This window comes from Anabrus simplex, chromosome 2 (genome assembly GCF_040414725.1).
Source record: "Anabrus simplex isolate iqAnaSimp1 chromosome 2, ASM4041472v1, whole genome shotgun sequence".
Classification (NCBI taxonomy): domain Eukaryota; kingdom Metazoa; phylum Arthropoda; class Insecta; order Orthoptera; family Tettigoniidae; genus Anabrus; species Anabrus simplex.
In genome coordinates, this window is record NC_090266.1 from 585572193 (window position 1) to 585587398 (window position 15206).

Consider the following 15206-nt stretch of genomic DNA (forward strand, 5'->3'; position numbering starts at 1 on the left):
TGAGACGCCTAGGATTCCTTACTTTGTTTTTGAGGTAAGTATGCAGGATAAAGACGGTAGAGGTAGGACAAAGCATGGATTTGGTAAACAAATAAGAGTAGATATAGCACACTAATTACGTTGAAATGAAAAACTTTGAACAGCATATAGGGCATGGAGTTCTGTAACAAACTGACGACGTAACGAACAGCATCAAGAACAACATGTGGGAAGGTTACAACTTTGCTATTTTTCCACTCCTTGTGAAACATATCTTATAAGATGTTTCATAAGCATTTCCTTGCAGACATTATTTCCGAAGTGACTCCTTCCGCTTCCTTTTTTTTTTTTTTTTTGCTATTTGCTTTACGTCGCACCGACACAGATAGGTCTTATGGCGACGATGGATGGGACGGGAAATGCCTAGGAGTGGGAAGGAAGCGGCCGTTGCCTTAATTAAGGTACAACCCCAATATTTGCCTGGTGTCAAAATTGGAAACCACGGAAAACCATCTTCAGGGCTGCCGACAGTGGGGTTCGAGCCCACTATCTCCCGGATGCAAGCTCACAGCTGCGCGACCCTAACCGCACGGCCAGCTCGCCCGGTGCCTTCCACTTCCATCAACGTATGAACATAACCGACTCGAACTTATATACTTGCCTGCATTTATCCATTGCATACCTTCGTTAGCTGCAATTCTATTATACGTTTTATCGTGTCAAGAGCAATTCAGTGTCCCATCAATTGTGAAATTAATTGGTGATCTGTTTTCTTTAATTCGAAATATGTGTTGAAAAATGCGCGAAATGTATAGCTAATCCGCAAACGGTATGCAATTGGTAATAAATTGAGGAAGGAATTTCGATCACGGTCATGAGAATGCCCACAATGCATTGTATGGGACCAGCTAATCCCTTTATACCTTGTGCTGTGAAAGGGATCGTGATCGTGTTAAACGCTACTTTCATTGTTACTACTCAAAGAGTATACAGTCTTACACCATCCTCACACTATGTAGCATTTATATCTAAGTCACTATAACAGGCGACAGTATATCAGTAATTTATCTCCAACATCCACCCCATCATAGTCTATCTTCAGTGGGATAACAAGCTGGACAGATCATGTAAGATGGTTTCCATCCAATGTGCGAAGCATTACAGTTTTACTCCTCCCGTCAGGTCCATCACGTAATTCTTCGACACATGCCCTCTTCCACATTTGTCCAGGGCATGTGTCCTCCTGTAGTAGCACTAGATCACCAACTATAATTCTTGTACCCCGGTCTCAAGGCTGACGAACTTCGTGGAAATTCCCCAATAATAGCAGGTATCTTTACTCCAACGTTTCCAGAAGTCATCAGCAATTTGTTGGCGTATTCTGAAGCCTCTTACAAGGTCGTTCATAGGTTGTTCTGGCCGATGGTTATCGTGCTGAATCTATCGCCAACGAGCAAGTGTAATGGAGTCAGTATTCGCCTTTGTCGCCATCTTGCGTCAGGGGTCTTGTGTTTAATGCCGCTTCTATGTTTATCAAAACAGTGCGTAGTCCTTCGTCATCAATAGTAGAACATCCAAGTACCTTCCGTAGACATAGCTTGGAGGAGCCGATCATGCATTACCATCATCCTCCCCACCAAGCCGCAAGTGGGGCAATGACCTTCCAAGTTATACCTTGCTCAGCTAGATCCTGGATTGTGTCTGCTGCTGAAAGGGCGCTGTAGATCAGGTGTGGTATGCCACGTCGGCCGATGAACCTCTGTAAGTCTTGCAGGAATCTGTCAGTACACATATCACTGCACAGTTCTAAATCAAAGGCACGCTTTGTTACACAGGTGAATAACGCAATGCAGGATTTCTTTAAAACATTTCCAGATGTGCCGCACAGTGGTCTTGCGAAGTCTATTCCCGTTACCGCACATGGTCTATAAGGATGTAGTTGATGAAATGGCAACGGTGCTTCCAGCTCCTCACATCTCCTCTGGTGAGCAACTCTACACGGAAGGCAAGCGTGTAAAACTTTCCTAATTCCCTGGCATGCCAGAAAGATCCAAAATTCATTTCGCAGTTCGATAAGAACAGAGGAGACACCCAAGTGGTGAAGTCTTATATGAGTTTGTCTTATCAAGATCCTAGAGAATGTGTGAGAGCCATCTAGAAATATGGGGCGCTTTTCAATGCTCGGGATGTCTGCGACTTGTAGTCGACCACCAAGTCGGAGTGCACCATATTGTAGGAAAGGGTTGTAGCGATATATCATTGAATTTCGTGCTAGTGGAAGGTTTTGCTTCAAGACTCGCAGCTCAAATGCGAAGCATTGTTGTTGGCCCTGCTGTATCCAGTCAGTTCTTGCTTCTTCCATTTCTGCGGCTGTGAAGCCGAGAAATACTTGGTTTTCTCGTTCAAGCACTTCACAAACCGTAGAATCCACGCTGAAACTAGCAAAAGATTCCAGTATGTGCTGAATCGTGAAGCAGTGAACAATTGTTGTAGAGTGGTAATTACGAGAACTTGTGTAGTCTCCTTCTCTTCTGATAAATCCGTGTTAGAGGAAGTACCATCTCTGGGCCAAGAGTTGAGATGTTTAGTCAACCATGCAGGCCCTGCCACCATGATTCCAGGATCTTCAGTCACTGTGCTTGATGTCCTCTGGAAAGGTAGTCGGCACGATTGTCGATTCCTGGGCGATGTCTCCAGTGGCTGGACGTATTATGAACCAGAATCTCAGTCATCCGTTAGCAGTTATCTTCCAGGGGTTGGAATCACTTCTTATTCATCCCAACATGACTGTAAAATCGCTCCATGAAGTGGCTCTTGAGGACTCAACTCCTGACTCTTCACAGAACTATTCGAGAAGGCGTGAGCCCATCATAGCTGCAAGCAACTCTAGCCTGGGTAGAGTCACACCTTTTACAGGCGTTAGTCAGTTCTTACCGTAAAGGAGACGAATATTTGTATCAGCTGCGTACAAAGCCGCACCGTAGGCTCTTTCCGAGGCGTCACAGAACACGTGGATTGTTAGATCGCCATTTGTATTTGATACACTAGACCATTGGAAGACGAGCGCTGAAGATTAGAAGTCCATGTTTTCCATCCTTTGGCGAGTTCTGGTGGCAGGATCTCTTCCCAGTGTAGACCTGAGAAAGTAACCTGTAAAAGGATCTTGCCGACGGTCAGTACTGGGACAAACAAACCAACTGGGTCGTAACATCTTGCAGTAATTCTCAATAGTTAACTTTTCGTTCTTATCCCTCAGACAAATAGTGTGTGAAACCGCTAGGAGTTAAGAAGAAGTAGTCTGACATGGAATTCCAATCTACGCCCAGTACGCGAAATTCCGTTTTGATTTCTCGACCTTCGTCTTGCCATATATTATTCAGATCCTCTGAATGTGTCACCCATTTTGATTGTGGGAGTTTTATGCGTCGAAGTAAGGCTGTCAATTCGTAGTACACGGTGACGGCTGAGTTGTCGTCTTCGATGCTTGCTGCAAAGTCGTCCATGAATGTATATTTGTCCAAGAGTGCTATTGCAGTGGGAGATTCTCCATGATGCAATGTAGCCAATTCCCAAAGCGTTGCTGAAAGAGGAACGGGGCTGCTGGTGAGTCCGAAAGGCAGACGAGTAAAGCGGTATGCTACGATGTCTCCCGCAGTCTGCTATTTTTCGTCGCTGTGTGTTTCAGTATGATACCACAGAAATCGTATCTAATATATGTCCCTTTCGTTTAGGCTCAATTGTAGAAATGTCTGATTTCCATCGCACACAATTGCTTTTGGATATAGACGGAAATGTAAGAGAGTGGCAACAATTTTAGGCAACAAATTTGGTCCCATTTCTAAGGCATACTTTAATCAAGGGAAACCGAGCTCGTGAGATAAGCGATCAAAAACGATCCTACATTTTCTACATTTCGTTTTGTCTTCTTCATCACGTGTTAAGGTAGGTAAAACACATTTACAATAGTGCCGTCATCTGGAAATATTTCTACTTGCCTTTATTGTAATCCCACGTATGAGCGTGATAAATAGTTGTGAATTCCAAATCATCTTTCATGCGTCGTTAGAGCGTGCTGCATCATTTCTCGGCTGTAGATAAATTGTCGGCTAGTAGAAAGAAGTGAATCGGGAGTAACACCTCTTATTTTCTAATCGTTCAGCGCTCTTCCACTTCTCCGTTTAGAAATTCCATTCAATGGGACATCTGATTTTCTGGTATAATACTTACTGTATTTTGATATGGATAAGCCATCGTTTACATATTTCTGGTGGAAAGGCACGTTTGACTTTCAGCTCTAGTACACGGCCGTAGACATCAATATCCTCTCCTAGAGCCTTAAATGCTTGCACTGTATGATGACACGAATGTCCAATTTAATTCTTCAGGACTTTCTGATAAGTTGGGCTTTACGTTTTCTCTTAAATTTATGTGAGCCTTGATTATTCTAAAGCCGTCTCCATAGCGTCCTAAAAGTATCTTCTTCGTCATCTCGTAGTTTTCTCCAGTAACAGCTATTCCGTCAATGAGGCGTTTTGGCTCTCCTTCTATATATCCGTATAGAAAAATCTGTTTATTTATTTCACATACTGCGGGTTTTTTATCCATGGCAAACTGAAACTGTTCCAAAAACCTTGTCCACTTTTCTATATCCCGCGAAGTGTTCGAGCATCACCATCAGTAATTTTACTTCCTGAACAACCGTAGCCTGAATTTGTGAACCCCGAGGGTGAACAGCAGGGGCGTGGATGGTGTTTTCGTGTCCGACAATATTATCTGGCTTGCGGATTGCACGGTTGCCTCTTTCTTCGTATTATTCGCAAATTGTTACGTTGACCTCGTATTCTTCATCATTTAATAGATCATTTATTTGTTTGTTTAGAATCAGAAGTGTTTGGAGTGTATCATGAACATTTCGGGTATGTAACCTCGTCCCTATCCTTACTGTCTTTCAGTTAATGGATTAACGTGTAATATTGCTGCATCTCGTGACACGGGTTCTTTCAAGTCTTTTTTCAGTTGGTCGCTGTCACTCGTAATGTAAGGAAATGAAGGTAAAGAATGATCTAGTGGGCCGCAAAGATTTATGACACCTCTCCCTTTTCTCAACGCGATTATAACAATAACACAGTTTGTTTCCTTATTGATACTACAGGCTTTTAGCGTCTACGTAAACAGCTAACAGAGGGCAGAATTGTTAATAAAGTGTTGAAGAAATGTTTACTTAGTTTGACGTTAAGTGGTAGCACCAGTCGCTAGTATGTCCTGAGATTCGTCCAGCGCACTTCGTGCTAGTTTGTGAAAATGTGGAATATGGCATCACATTCAGCATAATACTAAAAATACCATTAATGATGCATCCACAACGTGATCATTTCATCCAGAACAATGCAATATCGTGCTCGGTCACAAATTAGCAATGCGTTCAACGCCTAATGCCCGTATTTATCTCAAAATATTTCAGGGTAAGTAGGTTAAATACTCATCTGCGTGTTCGAAGTTATTGGTGAAGGCGTTCGTACTGTAACTACTCATTTAACACTAGTTTAAACAATTACACTCACATTTGCTTTTCCAGTTGAAGGTTCTTGATACTGATCAAACTTGTCTCGTGTTAAAGTACCTCCCTGATTTCATATCCTTTTCTGGGTTTCGGCACCATTGTATTGTGAAAGGGATCGTGATTTCGTTAAACGCTACTTTTATTGTTTCTACTATTCTGTTTCAAAGAATATATAGTCATACACAAGCCTTGCACTAGATAGCATTCATATCTAAGTCACTATAACAGGCGGCAGGTGTCGCAGTCATTCATCTCCAACGCCTAGATTAACGAAATACAGATACGCTCGAGACAACAAACTAATTACGATTTTAATTTCGTTGAAGACGCACTAATGATATATGTTCTTATACAGAATAACTCCCATGTGGAATAAGGAACATGTTCCTGCTAAAAATAAGTTCTTTAAAATTATTTGTGTTCGACACAAAGTAATGTAAAGCCCAATGAATGAAGTTCCGTGAAGAACTAATTAGAATATTGGTTTTCCTTTTCACAATAAAATCCGTAAGAGAATATCCACCTGATGATTGACAATTTTCATTTTGTATTTTAACTCAAACCCAGTTTACATTCCATATGAATGAAAACCTACAACCTGTTTTCCAGTCATTGACCGGGTCAGGGATGGAATGAATGAAGCAGATATAGGCTATTAGTACGATGGGGTCGCCACTCCCAAAGTGATTTATTAATGGCTGATAGATGCTATGACATGAGAATGGAGAGTGTTGCTGGAATGAAAGGTGACAGGGAAAACCGGAGTACCCGGAGAAAAACCTGTCCCGCCTCCGCTTTGTCCAGCACAAATCTCACATGGAGTGACCGGGATTTGAACCACGGTATCCAGCGGTGAGAGGCCGACGCGCTGCCGTCTGAGCCACGGAGGCTCCTTTACATTCCATACAACAGGTAAAAGAAATAATGTTCATATGTACTGATCATGGGGCCGACCTTCCCTTACAGGGGTGGCTATCAGGTGGATTATCTCTCGAAGCGACTTATTTTACGTGAAGTAGTACACGGAATGTGTCCGAAGAAAAAAAAGTAAATTCCCTGAAACTGATTGGTGGTCCACAGCACATGAGCTATGTATGTTATAAAACAATGGGTGCTGAGTCAACATTTTCCCACGAGGTCATTGACCCCTAGTGGCGGAAGCTGTTGCTGAATGAGGGCTGGCGATGTGAGCAGTCCATAATAGAGTAATTTAAATAAAGTCTAGTAGAATTTCCAGGGTAATTCTACAATGCTTACGTTATAGTGTCCTTTAGATTCCCATCGTACTCGTTTGATGTTTGGGCTTCACTGATAGCCTTGGTAAGCTACACGCTACTGAAAGGAAGTTTCACTGTAACATCCTCTAGCCAGGTGGCTCGCCACATAGAGTGGGCCGAAAAAACTCGAATTCTTTTTTCCAAGTCGTAATACCGCGGAAAAGTTGCGAATTGCGGAGAATAAGACGGGGTAAAAAAAGAAACAAAATAGGTTCATTTCTTCCGGTCGCGCACGTGCTCTAAAATTTGCCGAAATTCGGAAAAAATGTATATTTTTACGATAATTTTCTACCTTGCTTAACTTGTCAATATTTAAATGTAATAGCTCTAGTCGACTCTTACTCAAACCAATAATGATTCAGAAAAAAGAATGGTTCAAATCGGTTAAGGTCTTCCGCTCGCGCAACAGCCGTCAAAAATAACAAATTCTCGCGCTCGTCGTAACTCGCTCGGGTCAAAGACTCTGATGCTCAGCCCACCTACCACTCTCGCCACCACGCCGTGCCATTGTTGTGTCAGTCTGCACTTATCCCGCGTGTGTGATGTGTGTTTCATTCGCTCTTCCAGTTACTATTGTGGCATTTGCATCTACTGTATTTCGATGTTTGTTTTGTGTTATGACATTTTTGTGTAATTTTGTGACTTACCGGTGGAATACTGTGGCTGTACCTCAGAAACTCATCACAAGACAGGTATTTGATTACCCTATATTTGCTGCACCTGAGTACTTTTCATCAAACAAGCTTTCTACTGGTGAGGACGTGATTCGGTGTTGTTCACAGGAAAGATACCACTTGACGCTTAAAGTTAATAATAAGAGCGTCAGTTTTTCACACGTTGACAGTACAGTAGCTAACAAAATAATTGGTATGTATCAGAAATCATCCATCCCAACTGTTACAGATAAGAGAATTGTGCAACATATAAAAGCGTTGCATGATAAATATTACAGCATTCGAAAATCATATACTCGGGATAAGAATAAAGATTCGTTTAAGTAGAAAATTGACGAGTTTAAGCAAAAATGCTCAAAAATGCCCCATTGTTGTTAACGGCATTTGTAGCAGAACCCCTGATTTATGTAAATGCGATATAATTGTCAAATGTGTGCAAAATCAAACAGAATAACTGCTAGTGAGCTAAGATTTGTTTACTTATTACGAGCACACGGAATAGGAAAAATTGGAGGGTTGGTCGTGTCTGAAACAAAAAAACGTATTAAATCATTGGAAAGGAGATCGCGTGACAGCTACTTAACTCTGGATGATGAATCTAAATCTCATCTGAAACCCTCGTACTCGTATTCAAATGTAAATATTGTTGAAACTGATGATGAAGACCAATATCTGGATCGCTATCGCTACCTTCACTAGAACGATAACAACTTTAACTTTAGCTTGTTTGATGAAAAGTACTCAGGTGCAGCAAATATAGGGCAATCAAATACCTGTCTTGTGATGAGTTTCTGAGGTACAGCCATAGTATTCCACCGGTAAGTCACAAAATTACACAAAAATGTCATAACACAAAACAAACATCGAAATACAGTAGATGCAAATGCCACAATAGTAACTGGAAGAGCGAATGAAACACACATCACACACGCGGGATAAGTGCAGACTGACACAACAATGGCACGGCGTGGTGGCGAAAGTGGTAGGTGGGCTGAGCGTCAGAGTCTTTGACCCGAGCGAGTTACGACGAGCGCGAGAATTTGTTAGATTTTTGACGGCTGTTGCGCGAGCGGAAGACCTTAACCGATCTGAACCATTCTTTTTTCTGAATCATTATTGGTTTTAGTAAGAGTCGACTAGAGCTATTACATTTATATATTAACAAGTCAAGCGAGGTAGAAAATTATCGTAAAAATTTACATTTTTTCCGAATTTCGGCAAACTTTAGAGAACATGTGCGACCGTAAGAAATGAACCTATTTTTCTTCTTTTTTACCCCGTTTTATTCTCCCCAATTCGCAACTTTTCCGCAGTATTACGAAATGGAAAAAAGAATTCGAGTTTTTTCGGCCCACCCTACTCGCCAGGGTATTCACTCGCTTCGCGGGAATGAAGAAACATTCCCGGATCGATTAGGGGAGAACACACGATCGAATTCACATCAGCGTGCTATCAAAAATATACTAGTTACCTTTGGAGTGTACTACCTTACTGATCTTCGCGATATCAGTGGAATACACTGTTATCCTCAGTCGAAAAGTTACACATTTAGCTATCATGAAAGTAGGTTGATAAACGGAGAAGCCAACACCACCTCCAAGTTCAGTCTTCGAGAAGCTACAGAGCTACCCGCATGTTTGCCGGCGCGAGGACATTTTTTTTATGAACAATATAAATTACAGAGTTAACCACGGTGCAATCCGCACATTGAGATGATGCGAGAGATTTCTGTGCGAATTATACATTTGAATCGCGAATAAAGAGACACGCAGGCAATATTTAATATACACTGAGCAGCGAGTGCACTAGAATCGATGGATAACGACCTCAGTCAAAAAATGGGGTGATACTACTGTGGACATCGTCGGTAGATGCAGAGTGGGCCTCGGCACATAAGTGGCCACGGCTAGTACGTGGTCCAAGTGCTCTGCACTCTGACCGGCCAATCGAGCAGAGGAGGGATGGCCACGGCTCTACCGTGGCTCTACGCTTCTGCATTCGGGAGACGGGACAGGCTGGTCCAGGCTGCCCTGAGAATTATTTTCCGTGGTTTTCCATTCTCCTGCCCTAAGGCGAATGCCGGGACAGTTCCTAGTATAGGCCACGGCAGCCAACCCCCTCACCTTCTCCGAGCGCCTCCTTCACCGGAGCAAATCTCCCGGCCTGAGAGACGGCGTCACCGTCTATGAGGCCCGCCTCCCCGTGCAGGGGAGGAATGGAAACATTTTAGTAGTACTAGTAGTTGTAGAGATGCGAGTGAGTCTATGGCGTTTTCGAGACGCTTACTGTCTTATCTGTGACTGTGCAGTATTCAACCAAGGACTACTTATGGAGGATAATCGTAGCAGCTTTGGCCAGAAGTCATCCGTTCGTGGAACTCAGGACTCCGGGGATGACCTGATAAGACTATAATAATGGATTTCTAATGGTCTGATACTCTGTGATGGGATAAGTACTCCCATGAGTAATATACAGGGTGGTCCATCAGCCCCTTGTGATCCAGTTTTATGCATCCCTCCACATTTACAACAATTCTGAAAGACATCGGTCCCTGTCCATAAAACGGGGTAATATAACGAGATGTGTGTTGACGGGCTAGAAGACAGCAGGAATCGTGAGCGCCACTATTAATTCATTATGGGTACCTCGAATGAACCCGTAAAATGAGTACAGATACGCAGAAAACGTACTTTAAACCAGCAGGTGGACACACAGACCGGGAGCATGGTACTGTATAGGCTGGGAAGTGGGCGCCGTACGTCAAGTGTCGCAGTAGTTCACATGGCAAGCGGGCGGGGAGATATGTGATAGTGGGCAGTGCTCGAGGTAGGAGGATCGAATACCACATATGAATTCTTTTTAACAGTCAGTTGCCTGGGATGTGGTAAGGTTGCATACTTGATAGCTTCCAAGGTCTGATTGATTTATTTGACCCCGTAAAAGACCTTATGGTCCGCCTCTGTTGTGTAGTGGTTAGTGTGATTAGCTGCCACCCCCGGAGGCCCGGGTTCGATTCCCGGCTCTGCCACGAAATTTGAAAAGTGGTACGAAGGCTGGAACGGGGTCCACTCAGCCTGAGTAGAGGTGGGTTCGATTCCCACCTTAGCCATCCGGGAAGTGGTTTTCCGTGGTTTCCCACTTCTCCCCAGGCAAATGCCGGGATAGTACCTAACTCAAGGCCACGGCCGCTTCCTTCACTCTTCCTTGTCTATCCCTTCCAATTATCTCACCGCCCGCAAGGCCCCTGTTCAGCATAGCAGGTGAGGCCGCCTGGGCGAGGTACTGGTCATCCTCCCCGGTTGTATCCCCGACCCAGAGTCTGAAGCTCCAGGACACTGCCCTTGAAGTGGGAGAGGTGGGATCCCTCGCTGAGTCCGAGGGAAAAACAGACCCTGAAGGGTAAACGGATAAAGAAGAAATATAATAAGTTTCAATATAATTTTCATAATGCCATTTTAGACTCCAAAGGGGATGCAATAAAGCACCTTTTACCACATCTAGTTTTCCGCTTCTTTTATGTACTGTTTGTTGTCCCCTGTCCCCCTTCCCTTCATGTTAATTAACTTGATATTGCCCTCTAGAACCATAAACCCCTAGTGAAATGCCGATGCACCAAAGAGAGGAGACGGTAGAGCACAATAACGATGTCTGATACACTGTACTTGTTAGCTCATTGAGGAAAGCAACGGGGAACTACCTCACTCTTCGCTTTCCTGGAATGTCCCTTTAGCGACGCCTAGACTATCTATGGCAGCTATTGGGCATTCAAACAGCCTTCGAGCTGAGGACTCTACAACGTAAATTTCTCGATCAGTTGCTCTCAGTATGTTCAACGTTACGGTGAAAGAATCTGATCAATTGGTTCGTAAAATACAGACAATGAAAATAGAATAATGTCTGACACAGACAAAATTAGGCCAAGGTAGAGAAATTTGGCGTGAAGTTGGAGCTATGGCTTCGTAGAACAATAGGATCAGAATTTAATTTGGTCAGGTGACACTTTATTCAATTGAACACATTAGCATTATAAGCAAGGAAATCAGTATAGCTAATGAAATATCTTGAGGAGTACTCCGGAAAAATTATAAAGAGAGCTATTTAAAGGAGAACTCAATTATTGTCCGGCAAAAAGGTACGTTCACAGGTTTCTTTCACGAACTCTAACCGAGTAATTGGATATAAGGGCACGTATTTGTGTTGTGCAAAAGAAAAATGTTCTTCAACTTTTGATCAATCATTTCGGGAATTACTGTGAAAACAGAATTTGGTATCATTTAATCCACAACTCTACAATATTCTGTAAACCAAACGAGTTGTTTTTGCGGTTTGGGTCATGTAGCTGTTAGCTTGCATTGGGGAGATACTGGGCTCGAACCCCACTGTCGGCAGTCCTGAAAATCGTTTCCCTTTGTTTCCCATTTTCACACCAGGCAAATGTCGGAGCTGTAACTTAATTAAGGCCACGGTCGCTTGATTCTCACTACTAGCACCTTCCTATACAATCGACACCATAAAACCTGCATTTTAAAACCGTACAGTGTCCTGTACAGCTAATTACAGCATCTGAATCTTCCTATCCCATTAAAATCACTACAGAAATCGCGTTATTTGTAGCATGTTGGGCAAAGGGAACATCCCCGGGACTCAATTGGCGTGTGGTCAGAACCGCACCCGCTAAAGATAGCCCGGCAAACAATGGAAAGGTGTGGCTGAAGCCAAGACCCGCGAAAAAAGCGCTCTCAAGTGTAAGACAAAGCAGGTGATAAGACGCGAAGCAACGAACAGTCTAATACGCCCAAAGTTGTTGCCTATTTTACAGGGTTCCACACTAACAGAAGAAACTTCCTGTTTTTCCTGCATGCTTTACGTGTGCCAACGTCGAATTTTGGCTCGCAAAATTATGTGATATTTTGATCTAGACATAGGAAAAATACGTGAGGCACATCAATGAATAGAGCTGAATTTTCTGTGTATCCCAGACTGAAAATATGGAATACTTTATTCACGGGGCGAATTGAGGTCACCAGATGTCTAGCTCTAATGTACTGCTAACATGTGTGAATATAGCACGTCTCCTAAGTCGATAATTGCGCCCGAAGTTAGCCCCTCCCTCGAGGGGGCGCGAGTGCCCTAATTAATTGCGGGAGCTTGATTAGTTAAGAACTACCAATCGGATTGCGATCACATTTGGCTCGAGTGAAAAGGGGATCGAGATCGGAAATACGCACCCTTTAAATGTCTTGAATTCCAGTTATTAACGGAGTCGATTTCCTTAATGAAGCATGAAGGAGTCTCCCACCCCAAGGACCAGCGAGTTGACAATATAAGGCCTGTCCTGGCCCTCGCGGAGGATAGTCTATTGACCACGTACGAAGGCGAAGTTAGCGTGCCCGTCGCGACAGTAAACTTTATAACTCGCACTTTTTGACATGTATATTAGTAACTCGAACAATAGCCAATCGAGCCTAGGCAAATGTCTCAGTGCTGTGCGTAATTAATTGAGTAGGCCGCGAGGAAAATGTGTATAAATGAATAACGGGAGTTGGCTATGAACAGTGCCGGGATAAATTAGTACCCGCCATCGGTAAATTAGTGGTATCCAATTCGGAGCAGTAACATTCGGTGGTAGAATAGCGTCGACAGGGACAATCCGCTATTCGGAGGAAGGGTTTCTCAAGCCTTACGAGTCACCCTACTCACTGTGTTAATGCATGTCGACCTTGATTAGAGTGACCTGCCTCCATAATGGAAACTCCTGTCTAAATTCTGTGTGCGTGTCGTTGTAGACAAAGGGAACGTGTGAGGAGTGCTGGAGCTGATACCAGTTGGATTACTTCAAGATTTGTAGCAGTTGAACGAGCCAATCAGAATGATGGACAGTCGCAGACCAGGTTCGAAGGTTCTATCATGGGTTTCACGTGGAAGGTAAAACGACCACCAAAACAGATGAGTTGATGTCATTTTATTCTTAACACGATAAAGTATAACCGGAGTGATAGAATGTAGGATTTCCGTTTGTTAGTACATAAATGCAATGAACAATGCGTGTCCTAATATGGAATTTGAGTTTTCTTTTGTCGTGTTAACGTAAAATTAAGAGAGTTAACTCTCCGGATCAACCAATTCTTTTTGATAACTCCCTCGTGAGGAGTAATTTTATTGTCAGTAAATAGGAATATGCTATTTAGTATGAGGAACAAAGATAGAACAGCATTTTGAGCCCCCCTGCGGCGGGTTGGAAACAGTAGTGAGTGATGAATGAGGGATACCATGTCCAAGAAGTTGTTATTTTTGTTCAATATGGTTGCCATAGAGAATAGCCGGGGAGTTCACGGGTCATTTAGACAATGCATGCTTAGGTGATACATAATATTAAGGTATAAACATCAAGAGTGAAGTGTTCTGACCGAGAGAGATACAAAATTGTGTTATTTAGGTAAATTATGTCAGGGACAATATGCAAATTTTCCTTGATTGTTGATTTTTTACCAGAATCTGTCTGGGGTGTTCTCTTTTGTGCGAAACCAGTGTGAAGTGCTGTGGTACCGGGTGGTTGAAAGAGTGGTCAGAATGTTTACAGTGAGCGACGAGAAATGTGATGCTTGTTGCTTGTTGTTTAAAGGGGCCTAACATCGAAGGTCATCGGCCCGACGAGAAATATGAAGGGGTTGATAAAGGAGTATTGGTAGCCCTATACCCAAGGAACGGTGATATGCGATATGAGAAATGATGAGAAGACCGTTCGCCCGAAAGAGTCTACGATGATATATGAAATGAGGAATTCGGATGTTATAATGCCTCAAAATAATCGACGTGATGAATAAGAGAATGGAGAGCAAATGAATAGTATTTCATAGTATCTCTGCGGTGATATGAAATGAATGGGATAAGTAAATGAATTGGGCGTCAATAAGTGTACCTTAGAAAGGAAAATAGCGGCTGTAATTAGAAGGTTACGGTCCGACTTGGCTCATGAATGGAGAGGGCGAAGGGTGACCATTCTCCCGGCGCGACAAAGGGACATTTTTTCTTGTTCCGGTCCTCCTTCGCGGCCGCAGATGAATGGAGAGGGCGAAGGGTGACCATTCTCCCGGCGCGACAAAGGGACATTTTTTCTTGTTCCGGTCCTCCTTCGCGCAGACTGCTATTTATTGAAGTTAAAAGCTATGTACCCTTGGATTTCACACCGTGTTTCCTTTAAATAGTTCGGTTTAAGGACACTTGTGTTAAATGATAATATAATGATAATTTAGATGGTAGTCAATATATATAAATTCCCCGCCCCCACGCACAGGTGTACAAGGCAACGGATAGCTAGGGATTCCATGTATTAATCTCTCGGTCAGAAGGAGCTCGGTTCGAACACAGGCCAGAATGATCCGGAATGCGCGAGTTTGCACCAAGCCGTCGCCGGGGGCTTAAGAAAGTGATGTCCAAGTTTCTCTTACAGGAATGGCGCCATTTGCACATAAAGTGTAGATATGCTTTTATTCAATGTATTGTTTTATGTCTTTGAGTTATACCAGCAGCTATGCTCATCGTTGTCTGTCTTGGTGACAGGGTATGCGGCGAGTCCGGGAAGGTTTTCTCATTGTTGTGTGTGTTTCTTTCTATGTAAATATTTTTCTCATGCGTTAACTATCTAGCATAGGGACCGGTTAATTACGTGCTAAGAATATAGTGTCTTATGTAGGGGACTTATCAAATTATATGGTA